The 18,140-nt window shown below is 41.1% G+C and overlaps 1 protein-coding gene and 1 long non-coding RNA gene across 5 annotated transcripts in view; one reads left to right on the forward strand and one right to left on the reverse strand.

The window, feature by feature from the left end:
- Positions 1 to 2,833: 2,833 nt before the first annotated feature.
- On the reverse strand, positions 2,834 to 5,634 carry LOC132020654 (uncharacterized). The gene is made up of 2 exons (XR_009405050.1): positions 5,332 to 5,634; positions 2,834 to 4,203 (listed from the first exon to the last, which is right to left on the reverse strand). It is a non-coding gene; the product is annotated as an uncharacterized LOC132020654 (long non-coding RNA).
- Positions 5,635 to 6,851: 1,217 nt separating this feature from the next.
- RESF1 (retroelement silencing factor 1) overlaps positions 6,852 to 18,140 on the forward strand; it is a 30,795-nt gene continuing 19,506 nt past the window's right edge. The window contains exons 1-4 of one of the 4 annotated variants that reach the window (XM_059402854.1): positions 6,852 to 6,961; positions 8,484 to 8,577; positions 10,510 to 10,684; positions 17,866 to 18,042. The gene's annotated coding sequence lies outside the window, so the exon portion shown is untranslated. Of the gene's footprint in view, positions 6,962 to 8,483; positions 8,578 to 10,509; positions 10,685 to 13,426; positions 14,331 to 17,865; positions 18,043 to 18,140 lie in introns of those variants that run through there. The other 3 variants (XM_059402853.1, XM_059402855.1, XM_059402856.1) reach the window with 3 other exon arrangements.

Consider the following 18,140-nt stretch of genomic DNA (forward strand, 5'->3'; position numbering starts at 1 on the left):
ACAGTCCTCCTCCTGGGAATCCTTCCAATACTCATGGATTGTTCATAAGTGGCAAAAAATTGGAAACAAAGTGGATTTCATTGGATAAGACACAATTTAACTAATTATTAAAAATGACTTATAACGGGGTGCCTGGGTGGTTCAGTGGGTTAAAGCCTCTGCCTTCGGCTCAGGTCATGATCCCAGGGTCCTGGGATCGAGCCCCACATCGGGCTCTCTGCTCAGTGGGGAGCCTGCTTCCCTTCCTCTCTCTCTCCCTGCCTCTTTGCCTACTTGTGATCTCTATCTCTCAAATAAATAAATAAAATCTTTTTAAAAAAATGATTTATAACAATTTCTATGACCTGGAAGCCAAATCAGAGAAGTGTGTAACATATACTATTTAATGAAATGGTGACTAATATCTCTCTGTATGGATGTTTATTTATTAATACATGGTTGAGTGAGCATGGAGAAAAGTACTGAAGTACACATGGATGAAGGGGAATTGGTGGCTCATCGCTGTACCCAAACCATGTGTATCATTATTGGGTAAGTCTTGAAATCAGGTTGTGAAAGTCCTTCAGGTGTTTTTCAGGATGGTTTCTGCTGGTCTCATTCCTTTCTATTTACAGGCTCAAGTCTCCAATTATCCTCTTCTTGTCAAATCCAAAGGAAATTTTCCTATTTTCTCTTCCTTGATATTTAACAAATGGCACAATATTTACTCATCTAGCCCATTCTTTTCTTCACCTGTGTATCAACATTCTCTTGGTTTTCCTTCTTTCTTTCTGGCTATTCCTTTGTCTCTTTAAGGTTTATCCTTTTCTCTTACCATTAAACTTTACAGTTTTTTGAGGCTTGGTCCTCATCTCGTTTCTCATTTTTCATCTCACATAAGGCAATACCCCTTCATATCCAGAATTTTAATAAACTCTTAAAAGACTGGAATTTACTTCTCTCTCAGTTAGATATTCTGGCTGTTCCAGGCAGGTGAAGAGTTCTTCTTTACAGATCTTTCAGTATCTATTTTCTTTCCATTTTGTTCCTTAAACCTTGCCTTGGGTAAGGGTTATAACCTGGAGTCCATTATATTATTTCTCTATTACTGCCATAATAAATTACCACAAACTGAGCTGCTTAAACAACACCTACTTATTATCTCACAGAGCTTTCAAGCCCATTCAGGTAACTGGCAGAATTTACTTGCTTCGCAAGTTTTCCTTGTGGTCCCCTCCATTCAAGTCAGCAACAGTGAGTTGAGCCTCTCTCATCCTTTCACTCTCAGACTTCCACCTCTGCCACATCTCTCTGGCCTCCTCCTCCATCTTCCTTTTCTGCTTTAAAGGGCTCATATGATTACATTGGGCTGGATCCACCCAGATAATCCAGACTCATTTGCTTATGCTAAGATCAGCTGATTAGTAATCTTAGTTATCTCTGCAAAATCCCCTTTGTATGTAACTAATATAACCATGGAGTAACATCAGGAGGTAAAGATTCCAGGCACCAAAATTCTGCCTACTACACTCATGGATAGAAATTAGTAATACCATGAATTTGGAAGGTGAAGGAGTTTGGGACATGGGACAGCTCCCACTCCTCACCCCTACCCCCACTTTGGCATTTGGCATATGGGCTACTTTGAGCTGCAGGCAATCGAGACCTTGTGAGCTTAGGAGAAACTTTTGCCCCTCACTCTACTATATAGAAGAATCTAAATTGGAGGGTCTTTCCAGAATAAAGGTTTATTAGCAAAGATAAATTTTATCTGAGTGACCCATCTGAATGGCACGGCAAACACCTAATTACCAAAAATCTTCTCTTTTCTCACCACCCTGTGAATTACATTCTTTTCCTCTGAAGTTCCAGATCCCTATCCCATTCTCCTTAGTTCAGAATGACACATGTACCTCATTTTGCCTATCTTTGGAATTTCCATGTCTATGTGAATTCCTCATACATATGCTATTAAATTTTATTTTCTCCAGTTAATCTGTCTCATGTCAATTTGATTCTCAATCCAGTTAGAAGGACCCTTGAAACGGACCTTGCTCCATTAAAGGAATACTTGTCCCTGATAATGGCAAAACAATTAACTCTATTTTTACTCAAATGCTTTACTGAAATGTATCATATTCCTTGTCATTCGGTCAAGAAGAGGCTGTGAAGCAATCAAAGTGTTTATTTGGGGTCTTAAGGATTGCAATCTGGAAAACACAGAGTCCACCTAATCCAAAGGATGCTTGAATTGGGAATTTGCAAATTATGAGTGGGAATTCCAGGACTATAAAGGCAAAAAACACCAGTTAACATAATTTGTTTTGGAAGAATTATAATTGGTGGGGCACCTGGGTGACTCAGTGGATTAAAGCCTCTGCCTTCGGCTCAGGTCATGATCCCAGGGTCCTGGGATTGAGCCTCAAATCAGGCTCTCAGCTTGGCGGGGAGCCTGCTTCCCCACCCCTCCTCTGCCTGCCTCTTTGCCTACTTGTGATCTCTGTCTCTCAAATAAATAAATAAAATCTTAAAAAAATAAAGAATTATAATTGGTGCTGGCAGACTTTCAACTATCTAATACATGATTGGCTATTTAGCTAACAGGTATTAGGTTATCTCTATTTCAGTCCAAAGTAGAAGGATGTATCCCAGGAGATGGTCCAGTTGCAACTGACAAAAGTCAAAAATTCATGGTGTTCTGAGAATTGAAAGAAGAGATGTGCATAGGCCTTACTTCCTAATATCTTTCTAACTCTATTTAGAGTGACTATTTTAGCAATAGATAGGTCATTCTGAATCTTCTTTCACATCTTCAATTACGAATGTTGGCAAAAAAAAATCCACAGTAACATAGTAGTATTAACAATATATTTGTCATCATATATATCGCAGGTATTTTCAGATTATCAGAGTTAGTGCAGATGATCTTGAAATATCATTTCAGTCCATCGGTTCAAAAAAAAAAATCAGTTTTTATTGGATCTGCTACTAGATCTTATTTCCTAATAAGGAAACACATATTACTAGGTCATAATTAGTTTTTAAAATATTTTCAGAACTTTCATACTGAATTAATTTCCTTTGTAATCTTATGTATTTTATTTTAAGCATTCCCAAACACTTTTCTAAGTAGGAGTCTATGGGTTCTACTAAGCTACCAAAGAGAGTTTATGGCCCCAGAAAGGAAAAGAATTCCTGTCCTCAGGAATTATCTTCCTTTGTATGGTTGAAATTTGGTTATTGTCTTTTCTACATTGCAATCTAAACAAATGAGAATGATAGAGGAACTTTGGGTTAAAGCATTCCCTTAGGCCGAAGCTGGGTACAATTCTGCTCATATGTCATTTTGAGAACTGAAATATGGCAATACTTAGTTGCAAGAGGCTTGGGACCCAGTTATGTGGCCCTGTACCCAGCTTAGTATTACTAACAGAAAGGGGAAACAGAATATAGAGGACATTCAAGAAAAGAAAAAGAAAATCAATGACCTAATTTGCAACTTAAATGAATAATAGTCACCTTTTGTACACTGCTATAATTTCTTACTATAAACATGCTAATGATGTCATGCAAAGATTGAGATAGTATCTATAGTCAAATTAATTTTGAATTTTTGCTTTTGAATGTCGAATGTCAGGAAACATAGGCAGAGCCTGTGTAATTTATCATGGGAGAGATAGGATAGAGCAATCTAATCTTTTGGGGATTGTCACCTTTGTGAGGTGGGGATCCTGATGATCTGGGCCAAAATGATGGGGGGACTACTGACTGATGATCAGTAGGCATCTTTATTTCTTACAGTCTCTTCTTTTATACCTTCCACAAGATCCAATTATAAACAGGATATAGATTTATGTGCAGGGGGTAGGCTACATGTGAAATGTGATTTACATGCAGGCAATCAAGCGAGACAAGTGAACAACAATTATCTCTTAGCTTTAAATGACAGTATCTCTTAGCTTTAAATGACAAGAGCGAGTTAAGGATTCTGCATAATTATCAGATCTATCTAGAGGACAGGAAAACACCCCACGGATCCTCCCACGTTTAATCCAGGCGTTGGCCCAGGAAGATTCTTGCCCTCCATCTCCTGGTATTTTCTCACAAGATTTCACAGGACACCAGTCACATTGGCCAGGATCCAGGTTGTGTTCCAACAGGGATATCTTTCCTCAGGCTGAACATCTGGATACAACATACTTTGACACACTGTGTTGTAAGTACCTGAAAGAGAAGGCAATGTAGGGGTGCATGGGTGGCTCAGTTGGTTAAGTATCTACCTTGGCTCAGGTCATAATCTCAGAGTCTGCTTCTCCTTCTACCCCTCCTCCCTGCTTGTGATCTCTCTCTCTCTCTCATACTCTCTCTCAAATAAATAAATAAAATCTCTCTTTTTTTACGCCTTTTAAAAAAGAAGGCAATGTAAAGTCCAGCCCTGGATTAAACATACTTTCAAGTCCTAGAGATTGTGCTTCCCTTTGCAAGTCTTCTCACTAGGGATCCTTCAGGGCCACTGTATTGATGACTGCCAGTTTTACTTTAGGATTTCTGGAAAGTCCAAACACTTCCTAGAAGTCAGACAAGCTTTACTTATCCAAAGGCAAAAGGAGAAAGTCAGCATAAACACAGGCAAGGATACATGGAAGAGAGATCAGCAGCTTCATCCCAAATAGGGTTGTAGCTTCCTGGGCATTAAATCTTGCTGGGCATTAAGCCTTCCTTAGGTGGTATAGGAGTGGGGTCTGCATCAGACTTTCTGGCAATAAAACTCCCTCTCCCTTGGGTTGGTATTTCATAGCCGATGTGTGTGGTGGAGGCTCTGGAAAATCCCTTTTCTGAGCCAAGTGCACCACTCCATGTGCCAGGAGACAGTCTAAGATATATTACTTTACGTAATGATCTCAATAATCCTATAAAGGAAATATAGGTATGCCCTGCTTTTCACTCTTCAAAAGTTCTCCTTATGCCACTTGGCTTTTAGTGGCATAATGTACTTAGTACATAAGGTACTTATGCCACTAACATTAGTACCTGTTTTCACTAACCTGAGAAATCTGAAGAGGATTTTTGCTTTCATGGAAAAAAAGGTGGTAAGTGAAAACAGTATTCAACATTTATTTTACTGCATGGACCCTCAGCAGCCAGAGGGCCACCACCACACTCCATCCTTGGGGAGGACACTGGGTATCTCAGCACTGAGCTGCTGTAGCTTTTAATTATGTCTGGGAGCATCTGTGCTGTACCCCAATTTATTTTGTGCATCTGTTAGTGTCCCGAGCAAAACCCCTGCGTCCCGCCAGGAGGTCGCAACGTGTAAAGAAGAGATAGAGAGATGGATATAATATAACTCACTTGATCTTTATTGGGACGAGGTCCACACCACTATCGTGGCCCGGTCACGGTCCGCTGATGTTGTCACGGAGAAGGAGACGTCGCCTCACAATCTAGATAGAGAGGTCACCGCAGAAGTTGAGACTGAGAACCAGCGAGTGGTTGGCAATGAAACTGTTGGGATGTCGGTAGCACGGTAGCACCCGCGATGACATTCTCCCGACAGGGAACTCGCTTCACTTCAGTCCAACCCGATGCCTCTTTATATACTGTGCTAAGTCTCCTTCATAAACACATTACATCACTTATTTTTCTTATGCTTACACACCAAAAACATACACACGTCGTAAACATGTTTTGGTCTACGATATTTCGCACGAGTTAAAATATTTACAACTTGTTACTCCGCGCTAATCTTATCACTACACGCATTTGGTCTAGGCTTACTTGCTATGTGGTATTTGCTATGTGGTTAGTTTGTTATCACCACACGCATATGGTCTAGGCTTACTTGCTATGTGGTTAGTTTGCAATTTGTTCCTGTTTTTCATTTAGTAGGGATTTGCACTTACTACATATTATTTATTTATTTATTCATTTATTTATTACACTTTATTTATTAAAGGTTCGTACTCACTACAGTTAGCATGATGTGTCCTAAGGAAAACCTAGAAGGAGTTATTTTTTGGGTCTGGGGATGTTCAAAAATGTTTCCATATCAATTAATGGTCATCGCTTCCTCACTTTACACCATTTTGGCTTAGGAAAGTTTTCATAGGAAATCTCTACTTTTGGATTGCAGGAGAAACCCGCATTCCTGTTACTTCTTCTTTTGGAGGCAGGAAAACTGAGCAGAGACAGGGTAAGTGATTTTCCCAGAGTTGTATGTCTAGTGAATGGCAGAGCTAAGATCCAAACCTTGGGGGCAAAGGAATACTCTGCCCTCCCAAAAGCAAGAACAAACCACCACTACCCTTTGTTATTCTTTACCCTCAGTCATATTCCCTTATTTACGTCTTCCTATACAAGCCCTCATATGAAAAAAGGGTCTATTTTCTTTGAGAAGTTTCCTCTGCATTAATGGACACGCTCCCTATTTCCAGTGGCCTGGTGGGAGGCGGGAATCTCAGCTTCCCTTGGTGCGGTTTCTATCACATGTGTTATAAAAAGCTTGCCAACCCCATTCTCTGTATCATTGGTCCGGAGACCAGCAGCAATAGCCTATCCTGAAAACTTATTAGAAATCTACACTTTCAGCCCTACTGAATTGGCAGCTGTTTCCCAGGTAGCGGTCTTTAATCTTTAATCCCTTTGTAACAAGCTCTCTGGACCGTTCTGATGCAAGTGAGAGGCAGAGAACCACTAAGAGGGATTCTCCATCAGACACGTGAACGTGCCTTTGCAAATCTCGCCGCCCAGACACTGGAAGGCCAGGCTGGCCACTGCCTTGCTCACACGGGTGGCGCTAGGACCCGGGCGGCACGGACCTCACCGCTACCGCCCACGGCCGGGGGCGGGGCCAAGCTGTGCGGGGAGCCGGGACCTCGCTGCTCGACCCGCCCCTGGAGGCGGACCGAGCTGACTTAAACTCAGGGGCCCGGGAGGCCAGAGCGTCCTCCCTGCTTGCCCGCCCTAGGTCGTTCGCCGGTCGGTAAGTGTGGGGCCGGGTAGCCCGCGGCTGCTCGCTCGCCGTCCCCGGCGCCCCGTGGGGCGCTGGGCGCCGGAAGTGTAGACGCCCGCGGGCTGGGGCCCGGCGTGCGGCGGCGGGAGCTTTTGTTCTGAGGAGGGGACGGGGTAGCGGGATCGCGGACTCTCAGGCGGCTCCGGGCCTTGGCCCGGCGGTTCCCGCGGCCAGCCGTCCGCCCCGCTCGTGGCCCGGAGGGCCGCGCGGGACTGGCGGCGGCCAGCCGCGGACGCCGAGCTCGAGCCGGAGGGCGGCGCCTCGTTGGGTGTTTTCTTTAAATTGCCTTACCCCTTGTGGTGGAGGTCGCGGGTGGCGAGAGCGAGCACTCATTTTGTTGAACTACAAGGCGGATGTTTAGGCAGTGGGTGTGAAAAAAGCTTATGTTTTTCATTATTTCCTGTCGTCGGTGTGGGGGTAAAAAAAATTGTGTTTTGCATTTACTGTTTCTCGAGCGTTCCTTTCCTCTCCACCTCCATTATGCTGACCCTCCCGAAACGGGATTGCTCGGCTCGTGTGTCCTAGTGGCCCGCGAACGCCTCTGTACCGCATATGCTCTCCGTTCTCAGCGGTAGCTAGTTCCTGGAGGCATTTTTAAATGCACAAATGCATATCGCTTTTAGGTATTCTCGAGGGATGCGAATGCCCTGAGCGAGTGTCCTTGGTCCCGAGTTCATCAGCAGCACCCTTTAGGGGAATCGTTTCAGTGAAAACATTTAATTTGTAACACTTTAATTTTTTTTTAAGATTTTATGTATTTGACAGAGATCACAAGTAGGCAGACAGAGAGGGGGAAGCAGGCTCCCAACTGAGCAGAGAGCCGGATGTGGGGCTCGATCCCAGGACCCTGAGATCAGTGACTGGAGCCAAAGGCGGAGGCTTAACCCACTGAGCCACCCAGGCGCCCCTATTTGTAACATTTTGAAAAGGCCTATTTTTAAAACAAAGAGAACAGCCGGTGATGTGATTCAATTTGGGGTGCATTTGAATAGGTGGGTCACAGGGCTTGTTTGGGGATTTTTCTGTTTAATGTTGGCTGTAAACCGTATGTTTTATATTCAGTGTTAACGTGCACGAATGTTAAGGTTTTACTTTTTTTTTTAATTTTTCCTCCTGTATAGCGGAGATTCGGATTCTCTTACTGTTCTCTTACTATTCAGGAAAATTGCAAAAACAAAGTAGTTTTGTTTTAGAATGGTAGGACAGTAGTGAACCTGGAGGACTGCACATCAATTCTGAATTAAACAGTGAATGGTATTTTAGGCCACACCTAGTTTCTATTTCTGTTACTTTGCACACTTAAGAATTTTTGTAAACCTAGTATGTTTTTGGTGCAACCTTAAAGGAACTGAGTTTTGCACAGCAGTGTTGTATCAAGTAAACAGATTAACATATACTTTTATTGTAACTTGGAAGTAAATTTCATATACATAAAAATATAAATTTTATATTAAATTATTATTGATTACTAAATGTTTCTTGCTCTTCCTAGGACCAAAGAAGTAAACACTGTGTGAAGGGGGAACACATTTTCAGAGGGAAATGGGAACATACACAATAATACAAGAGTAAGATTGTCTTTACAAGTAAGTATGTTCCCTCCAAGTAACCTTTTTTAATTTATCTGTTAGGGAATAAAATTGGTTAAACATTAAATGGTAGGACACAATGGATTTGATGACAAAACTTGGGGAGAAATGGTATGGTTGACAAAGCACAGAATTCAGTTGTTAATCTTTTCAAGATAAGGAAGAGTAGATTATGGTGAGGTGATTGGTTCAGGTTACTCAGGTAGAGGTCTACTTAAGATTGCTCTGTTTCTTGATTTTTAAAATTTGGTTTTATTATTTCTGGCAAGGAGTTAAGGCACCACAGAGCGCAACTCTGAGAGAACCATTCTGTGAGATAGAAAGCTGGAGAGATCATCTCTTAGGCTTCTATACTGTAAACACCCAAGTTGTGTCAGGAAATAATCTGTAGTGATTAATAAGACTATGGCCTTGCAGTCGATTGCTGAGCTTCAAATCTTGGCTCTACCATTTATTATCTATACAACCTTTGGAAAATTATTTAACCTTTTGCCTTAGTTTTCTCATCTGTAAAATGGGGATGACAGCACCTGCCTCATAGCATTGTTGGGATAGGTTACATGATTTTACTCATACAATACACTTGAAATAGCTGTCAGCTATTAGTGGTAAGTGGTTAATAAATTTTAGCTATTGTTTTGATAGAAGAAAGATATTTTATAGTCCAAGACAACATTATGTCTAATAGGGAATTCAGTCTGCTAATGTAAACTCTTAAGTTTACCAACTTTACCAAGTCCGTTTACCAGCTTTGTGTTGATTAAATCCCTTCATTATAGACCCTGCTGTAGGTCCAGTTTTTGTAGGAAAGTACCAGACATAGCTCTAGTTTACCTGCAGGCTTAATTTGAAATCAGGAATGCCTCATTAAATTCTTTATCTAGGCAGATTTGCCCGAAAGCCTTGTTTTTACATGTTAACTGTGTGATATACAGGAATCTCTTCCCGGTTAGATTATCGATGGCTGGCACAAATAGGAGTGCAAATGTTTAGGGAATTGATGTTGCTTTTTATTTATTTATTTATTTATTTGACAGAGAGAGATCACAAGTAGGCAGAGAGAGAGAGAGAGAGAGAGGAGGAAGCAGGCTCCCCGCTGAGCAGAGAGCCCGATGGGGGACTCGATCCCAGGACCCTGAGATCATGACCTGAGCCGAAGGCAGCGCCTTAACCCACTGAGCCACTCAGGTGCCCCGATGTTGCTTTTTATAAAGGTGTTTATAGGAGTGCATGGGTGGCTCAGTCAGTTAAGCATCCAACTTCTGCTAGGGTCGTAGTCTTGGGGTCCTGGGATTGAGCCCCATGTCCGGCTCTGTCTCATGCTGGGCTGGGGGAGGAGTCCTCTGTTTTTCCTCCTTCCTCTGCCTGTGCCCTCTCTCAAGTAAATAATAAAATCTTTAAAAAGGTATTTATAAAGGTGAATTTCCAGTTTTTCTGTGTGTGTATGGAGGCCTTCTCCACCCTTTTGCACCCCCCCCTCATGTAAGGCATACTCTGAAACAGACATGGAAAGCTTTCAGTTTGAGATAAAGAAACGACAGTTTACCAGCTCTGTCTCCAGAAATGCAAGTTAAAATTTACTTTATAATAAGCCTTGTAAAGAAAGAAGTAATCTTGCGGACTTTGAGGAATTCTAAATGCTTTGTTGGGAGGCAGCATTGTAGTGTATGTATTCTTGGGATCTTAAGTGTGCTTGTAAATTGAAGGGCAATGTTGAGGTAAATGTCTCAAGTGAGACATTTGCTCATAGTAGTAATGACTGCAAAGATTTAATAACAATCACTAAGATTCTCTTGAGATGTATTACAAGACTTCTTTGTAAGTAAAATCTTTAATCTGCTTAAAGTTGCAAAATGTTATATGAAATATTGTGCACCTTAGGTTTTAAGAAACAAATCATAAGCAAATTATTTTTTTTAATTCCAAAAGGTAATTTATTGGATTACATCATTAGAAGTTCAAGTAGCTCCATCTTCGGCTGGATCTAGCATGTGAATCTAAGGAAAGAAAATTTTTAGGCTTTAGAGACACTCCTATCTTTGAGCTCTGCTATCTTCAGCATTGACTTCATTCTCCCTTCATTGAGTGGCTGCAGCATATCCAGGTAAATATCCAAATAGCTTCGTCTTGGACATGCCTTGTGTATGATTGTTTTACCAGAAGTCTATAATTAATTTCATTGGCTTTCATTGGGTCATGTGCCTGTCTGTGCTGTTAACAGGGAAATGCTGTGTTTAGTCTTTACAGTCAGGGATAGAATTCATACATACTCATTAATTCAGTTTGTCCGTTTACAGAGTACAGTGATTTTTGGTGTATTCACATGGTTTGCAACCATTACTGCAGTCAATTTTAGAACAGTTTCTTTACACACACACCACTTCAAACAGTTTCCATGCTCATTAATGGTGTCGACTCAGATGATGATGAGGCTGTAAAGTAACTGAAAGAGTTTCTTAGGCATATTTTGGACTGCAATCTGGGATACACAGATTTGACTGAAATCCACAAGTGTCCTCCCAGCAAGTGAGGAGTGCAGGGTTATAGAGGCAGAAACCAGAAGGGTACATAACTTATTTTGGAAGAATAATGCTTGGTGGTACCAGAGTTTAAACTAACTAGAATACACGATTGACTGGCTAATAGGCATTAACATTCTCTCTGTTTCAGTCCATAGTAAGAGGATGTGTTGCAGGAGGTGGTCTAGTTCCAGTTGACAAAAGTCAAAAGTTCATGGTGTTCCAAAAATTGAAATAAGATAAGCACTGGCCCTATTTCCTTAATATCCTTCTGACTCTATTTGGAGTGGCTGTTAGTAATACTTACTGTTTTGGAATGTTGTTTCACAAATCCCTCCCTCCTCACCCCCAACCCACCCTAACCCAAGTATTCCCAGGCAACTGTTAATCTAGTTTCTATGTCTAGGTTTGTGTGTTCTGCACATTTCTTATAGATGAATTAATAATACATGATCTTTTGTGACTTTCTCTCACCTCACATGTTGTTTTCAAGGTTTATCCATGTTGAATCATGTATGTACTTCACTGATTTTTATTGCCAAGTAATAGTCCAGTGTATGGATATGCCATATTTTGTTTATCCTTTCATCAGGTAACAGACACTTGGCTACTCTAAATGCTGCTGTGAGCATTCATGTGCAAGCGTTTGTGTAGACATACATTTTTTTTTTAAGATTTTATTTATTAATTTCACAGAGAGAAATCACAAGTAGACGGAGAGGCAGCCAGAGAGAGAGAGAGAGGGAAGCAGGCTCTCTGCTGAGCAGAGAGCCCGATGCGGGACTCGATCCCAGGACTCTTGAGATCATGACCTGAGCCGAAGGCAGCGGCTTAACCCACTGAGCCACCCAGGTGCCCCATAGACATACATTTTTAATTCTCTTGGATATACACATAGGAGCAGAATTGCTCCATCATATGATAACTATTTGATCTTTTGAGAAACAGAGTGGGGAGCCTGGGTGGTTCCGTCTTTAAGCATCTGCCTTTGGCTCAGGTCGTCCCACATCGGCTCTCTGCTCAGCAGGAAGCCTGCTTCTCCCTCTCCCACTCCCCCTGCTTGTGTCTCTGTCAAATAAATAAAATCTTAAAAAAAAAAAAAAGAAAGAAAGAAAGAAACTGCCAGAGTGTTCTTCATAGTAGTGGAAGTATTTATGTTCTCAACAGCAATGCATAAGAGTTCCAGTGTGTCCACATCCATGGCAAGCACTTTTTGTGGTATGGCACTGTTTTTGATTGATGGTTTATGATGTTGAACATCTTTTTATGATCTACTTAGATCTTTGGAAAAATTGTTCAGAATCTTTGTTGACTTAGAATTTGAGTTGTCTTTGTATTGTTGAGTTGTAAGAGTTCTTTACTGAATTCTGTTCCACTGATGATTGTCTATCCTGTTTGGTAGGTAGCACATGGTTTTGTTATTGTAGTTTTGAAGTGGGAAGTGCAAGGGGCACCTGGGTGGCTCAGTAGTTTAAGCCTCTGCAAGCTTCAGCTCAGGTCATGATCCTAGGGTTCTGCAATCCGAGCCCCACATCAGGCTCTCTGCTCAGCCGGGAGCCTGCTTCCCGCTCTCTCTCTTTCTGCCTGCCTCTCTGCCTACTTACTATCTCTGTCAAATAAATAAATAAATAAAATCTTCAAAAAAAAAAAAAAAAGAATATGAAATTGGGTAGTGTAAATCCTCCAAATTTACTCTTTTCAAAATAAATTTTAGGATCAAGTTCTCAACTTCTGAAAAGACATCTGGGATTTTGGTAAGGTTTGCACTGAATCTGTAGATGCGTTTGGGGGAGTATTACCACCTTAACATTATTAAATCCTTTAATTCATTGAATGTGGGATGTTTTCCTTTTTTTTTTTTAGGTCTTTAATTTCTTTTTTCTTTTTTTTAATAAAACATTTTTTTGGTAATTTCTACACCGAACATGGGGCTCGAACTCGTGATTGAGGTGCATGCTCTTCCTGCTGTGCCAGCCAAGTGCCCCAAGTATTTTGTTTGTTTTATATAGGGTTTTATTTATTTATTTATTTTTTCCTCAGAATTATGATACCTTGGGGTGCCTGGGTGGCTCAGTTGTCGGGCATCTGCCTTTGGCCTGGGTCGTGATCCCCAGGGTCCTGGGATTGAGCCCCACATAAGGCTCCCTGCTTGGTGGGAAGCCTGCTTCTCCCTCTCCCCCTCCCCCTGTGTGTTCCCTCTCTTACTGTGTCTCCCTCTGTCAAATAAGTAAAATCTTTAAAAAAAAAAAAAAAGAATTATGACACTTTTTTTTTCCTTTTCTTTTTAAATAAACTCCACACCCAACATCAGGCTCAAACTTAACCTCTCCAAGATAAAGAGTTTCATGCTCTACTGACCCAGCTAGCCCGGTGCCCAGGGTCTTTAATTTCTTGCAGCAATGTTTTGCAGAGTATAAATGTTTCATTTTTGTTAGATTTATTCCAAAGTGTATTTTGTTCTTTTTAATGATGTAATGGATTGTTTACAAGAGTAAGTGTTGTTTCGTTTAGAAATACATTTGGGGGCTGCCTGGGTGGCTCAATGGGTTAAAGCCTCCCCTTTGGCTCAGGTCATGATCCCAGCGTCCTGGGATCGAGCCCCGCATCGGGCTCTTGGCTCTGCAGAGAGCCTGCTTCCTCCTCTCTCTGCCTGCCTCCCTGCCTGCTTGTGATCTCTCTCTCTCTCTCTCTCTCTGTCAAATAAATAAATAAACAAATCTTTAAAAAAAAAAAAAAAGAAAAGAAAAGAAATACATTTGGATTTTGTGCATCGAGCTTGTACCAGGCATCCTAGTTAAATTAGTTTATTACTTACGTTAGTTTTTTAGTGGATTCCTTATAGTTTTCTACATACAATATGATGTCATCTGCAATTAGAGATAGTTTTTTAAAATTTATTTATTTTTTAAAGATTTTATTTATTTATTTGACAGGGATCACAAGTAGACAGAGAGGCAGGCAGAGATAGAGGAGGAAGCAGGCTCCCTGCCAAGCAGAGAGCTCAAAGCGGGACTCGATCCCAGGACTCCCGAGACCATGACCAGAGCCAAAGGCAGAGACTTAACCCACTGAGCCACCCAGGTGCCCTGCAATTTTACTTCTTCATTTCCAATCAGATATCCCTCTTTCTTTTTGTATAACTGCCTTGGTTTTTTGCTTATCCCTCTAGTACAATACTGAACAGAAGTAGCAAGAATAGACATCTCTGTTTTGTTCCTGATCTCTTAGGGGGTAAGCATTCAGTCTTTGTTCATTATGAAGTCAGCTACGGGTTTTTTGTAGATACCTTTCATCAAATCAAAGAAATTCCCTTCTGTTTCTAGTTTGAGTGTTTTTATCATGGACATGTGTTATATTTGAACGTGCATTTAATTTCTGCCCTATTAGATCCTTCTGCATCTGCTGAGATGATCGTGTGGTTTTTGTTCTTCATTTTATTGGTTATATAACGTTGATTTTTTTTTTTTTAATGTTGAACCAATTTTGCATTTCAGGGACAAGTCCCTCTTGGTTATGGCATATAATTATTTTTATATACTACTGTATTTGGTTGCTAGTACTTTGTGGGGATGTTTTTGCATCTGTATTCATAAGAAACTGGTCTGCAATTTCATTGTGATCTCTTTCCTGGTTTTGCCGTTAGGGAATATTAGCCTCATAGCATTAACTTGGAAAGTATTCCCTCCTCTTTTGCATTTTAGAAAAGTTTATAGAGGGCCACCTGGGTGGCTCAGTGGTTTAGCCTCTGCCTGCCTCTCTGCCTACTTGTGATCTCTATCTGTCAAATAAATAAATAAAATCTTTTTAAAAAAAGGTTTATAGAATTGGTTTCTAATATTTAAATTTTTTATATGATTCACCAGAAAGCTGTCTGGAACTAAGCATTTCTTTTTAGGTAATTTTCTGGTTACTAATTCATTCTCTTGATAGGTCTGTTTAGATTTCTTGTATTTTCTGGAGTCAGTTTTGGTCAGTGTGTCTTTTGGGGTCTTTTGGGATTGTGCACTCAATTCCGCTCTCCAGGGGAAGGTTCCTCCCACATCAACAACAAGCAGTTCTCTAAAGATACAATGTGGGTATTCCGCAAGTCAACACATTTTTGATACTATATACCTGGAAGTAGCATCAGTTTCTATAGGTTGAGTGTTCTGTCCCACAAGATTGTCCTCACCCCCATGAAAGATACCAGTGCCTAGGTTGTCCCTTGTGCTTCTGACCAACAGGCTGCATATTGTAGGTTTTTCTCTGACCCTCCTGGGATTTCCCATACTGGTCACAAGTCCAGATTATTTGTTACCTGTACTTCCAGTTAGCTGGCTGTGTAGATCACAGGTTTCCACAAACTCTTCCCTGGAGTCTATTAATTTGCTAGAGAGGCTCACAGAACTCAATCATTTTACTTACTAGGTTACTGGTTTATTGCAAAGGATTTTAAAGGATACAAATCAGTGGTCATAGAAGAAATGCATAGGGTGAGGTATGTGGGAAGGAGAATGGAACTTCTGTCTCCTCTAAGCATGCCACTCTCCTCAAATCTTCATGTGTTCACAAATGTAGAAGCCCTCAGAATCCTGTCTTTTGGGTTTTTATAGAGGCTTCATTACATAATCATGATTGATTAAAAACATTGGCCATTGATTGCAGCCTCACATCTTCTTCCTGTCTGGAGGTGGGAGGGGTGGGACCCAAAGTTCCAACCCCTTAAGCAGGGGGCTGGTTCTCTTGGCCAACAGCCCACCTCTTTTGGTGCATTCTGAAAATTTGCCATATTAACATAACAAAAGGCACCTTCCTTCATCACATCACTTTGGAAAACCTAAGGATTTTAGGAACTCCGGCAGAAATGGGGACAAAAATCAAATACATATTTCTTAACTGTAAATCACAATATATGATTTTTATCCAAATTATCAAATACATTGGCATACAGTTGCTTGTAGTATTCTCTTTATGTTCTGTGAAGTATTGATAGTAATGTCTCTATTTCCTGATTTTAGAAATTTGAGACTTTTTGGTCAGTTCAGATAAAAGTTTATCCATTTTGGTGATCTTCTCAAAGACCCAAGTTTTGGTTCTGTTCGTTTTCTCTATTTTTGTATTCTCATGGCTGAAGTTTATGACAGCAAAATACAATATATGACCAACAGAAGAGAGAGAAGGCACAGGCAAAGTTCATGGAGGCGAGATGCATGTTTCCAGGTTCTCCTTTCACGAGGACTGCATGCGTATGCCATCTCTGCAGCTGCAGATAGCAGGGACAGATGGTCTCCAGAAGCATTTATGTACATTAGAAATTCTTTAGAACCCCAAAGAGTATTTGTTTATGTAGGTTATATCAGATCTGCTTTTGCTTCAGTTTTTTGCCATGTACTGTTTTAGATGAAGTAGTTGAGGGTGTTTATTGGATGTATGAACTAGATCAGTGCTTCATTACAGTGCTGAAGGATCACTGCCACAGCTTCTATTGGTTTTTACATTTTCCTTCCAGGTGACCATGTTACTGGACAAAGTGTTGTAGCTAGGGCGGCTTAGAGCATAGTATAGATCAGTTCACAATTGAGTGATTGTCATGCCATCTCACCTGCAAAACTTGCATAGGTCCCCTGTGCTAGTTGGAGAAAGAAGGAAGACAGTAGACCCAGGGGATCAGGGTTGGGGAAGTAGGCAGAAACTTGTAATCTAATTTACCCCAGGCTATTGCTACCTACCACCCTCAGTCAACATACTGCTGGCCAGTGGAAGATTGTAATCTGAGGACTCTTACCAACTCAGCCCCTGCTGATTTGGGGAGTGAATGTCCTTGGGAGTGGTGTCCTTTGGGTTAAGGCTTCTATACCTTATCCTTCTAGTCCTGATTTCCATTGATTTCCTGATCAGTGAAAGCGAAGTTCTCCTGTATGTATTTTCTGGACTAGAGTTACAGGCTCTGGCTTTAAGTAGATATGTTATCCCCTGCCTGACCCTGCTAACAAAGTAGATTGTGTCCCACAAGGCTCTTCTGGTACTTCAGGTCCCCTTGCATCATTAATCTCAAACTTCAGTTCTCTAAAGTCTAGATCTTAACTCCATGCCAATAAAATGCCTCTGTTATAACAAAGTTCTTGTGACCCTCTAAACCTGGGACAACCAAAGTGGATGGTAGAATGTGGCTTATAATGACAGAGATAACTGTGAAAGTTTTCAGATTTTTCTTCGGGGCAATTCAGCCTGCTTTTATGGCTCCTATTTAGTTTTGTTCAAAGAGTTTGTCCACCTCAAGAGCCACAGAATTGGCTCACGCCTATTACAATAGCAATATTTAAACTCTTAATAAATACACTTTGTACTCCAGCAGCATGTTGCATCTTAGGTAGCTTATACTTGCCTGGCAAACTACTTATGTACTTGAGACCCTTGTCAGGGATTTCTAGATACTTGAAACCACTACCCTCTAATGAATCCTTTTTCCTTCCTTACCTGGAACAGTTGGCTAGGCAGAACTCCAAGGAAGGGTAACTGACTTTCTCATGTGTGCTCTGGGATCTTTAATTCCCACTCTAGGGTATAGTACAACTATAAAAGGTAGTCTGAAATTTGTCTCTGACCTCTGCTTTAGAGACACAGTAAAGTAGCATAAACTTTCTAACCGGAATGACAAATGCATTGCTCTGAACTTCCCACTGGCCAGTTAACGATGCGATGTATGTGATTCCCAACACCCTGTGCTGTCCCATTAATCAGTCAGCAAGAGTAGAGCAGTTTATTTCTTCTTCCCTTGTTCTTCCAGGGAGAAAGCCATGTGGCTGTCATTGGTGAACCTTGATGATGATACCTGGGACGTACTTTGCTGACTTGGCTCTGTGTGGAGGCCTGACCTCCACAAAACACCTGATCATCCTGCCAGGGATCAGGGTCAAGTCAGTCTTTTCCATTGTTAGCCAAGAGAAAAGTACAGTTAATTAAGGTATTTGACCAACTGTCCTGTGCTTCTGAGTAAAATTTGTAGCTGGACATGTGAAAGGTAGAGAAGGTAGAGATGTAGGGGGAGAGGGCAGCTTCACC

This window comes from Mustela nigripes, chromosome 6 (genome assembly GCF_022355385.1).
Source record: "Mustela nigripes isolate SB6536 chromosome 6, MUSNIG.SB6536, whole genome shotgun sequence".
Classification (NCBI taxonomy): domain Eukaryota; kingdom Metazoa; phylum Chordata; class Mammalia; order Carnivora; family Mustelidae; genus Mustela; species Mustela nigripes.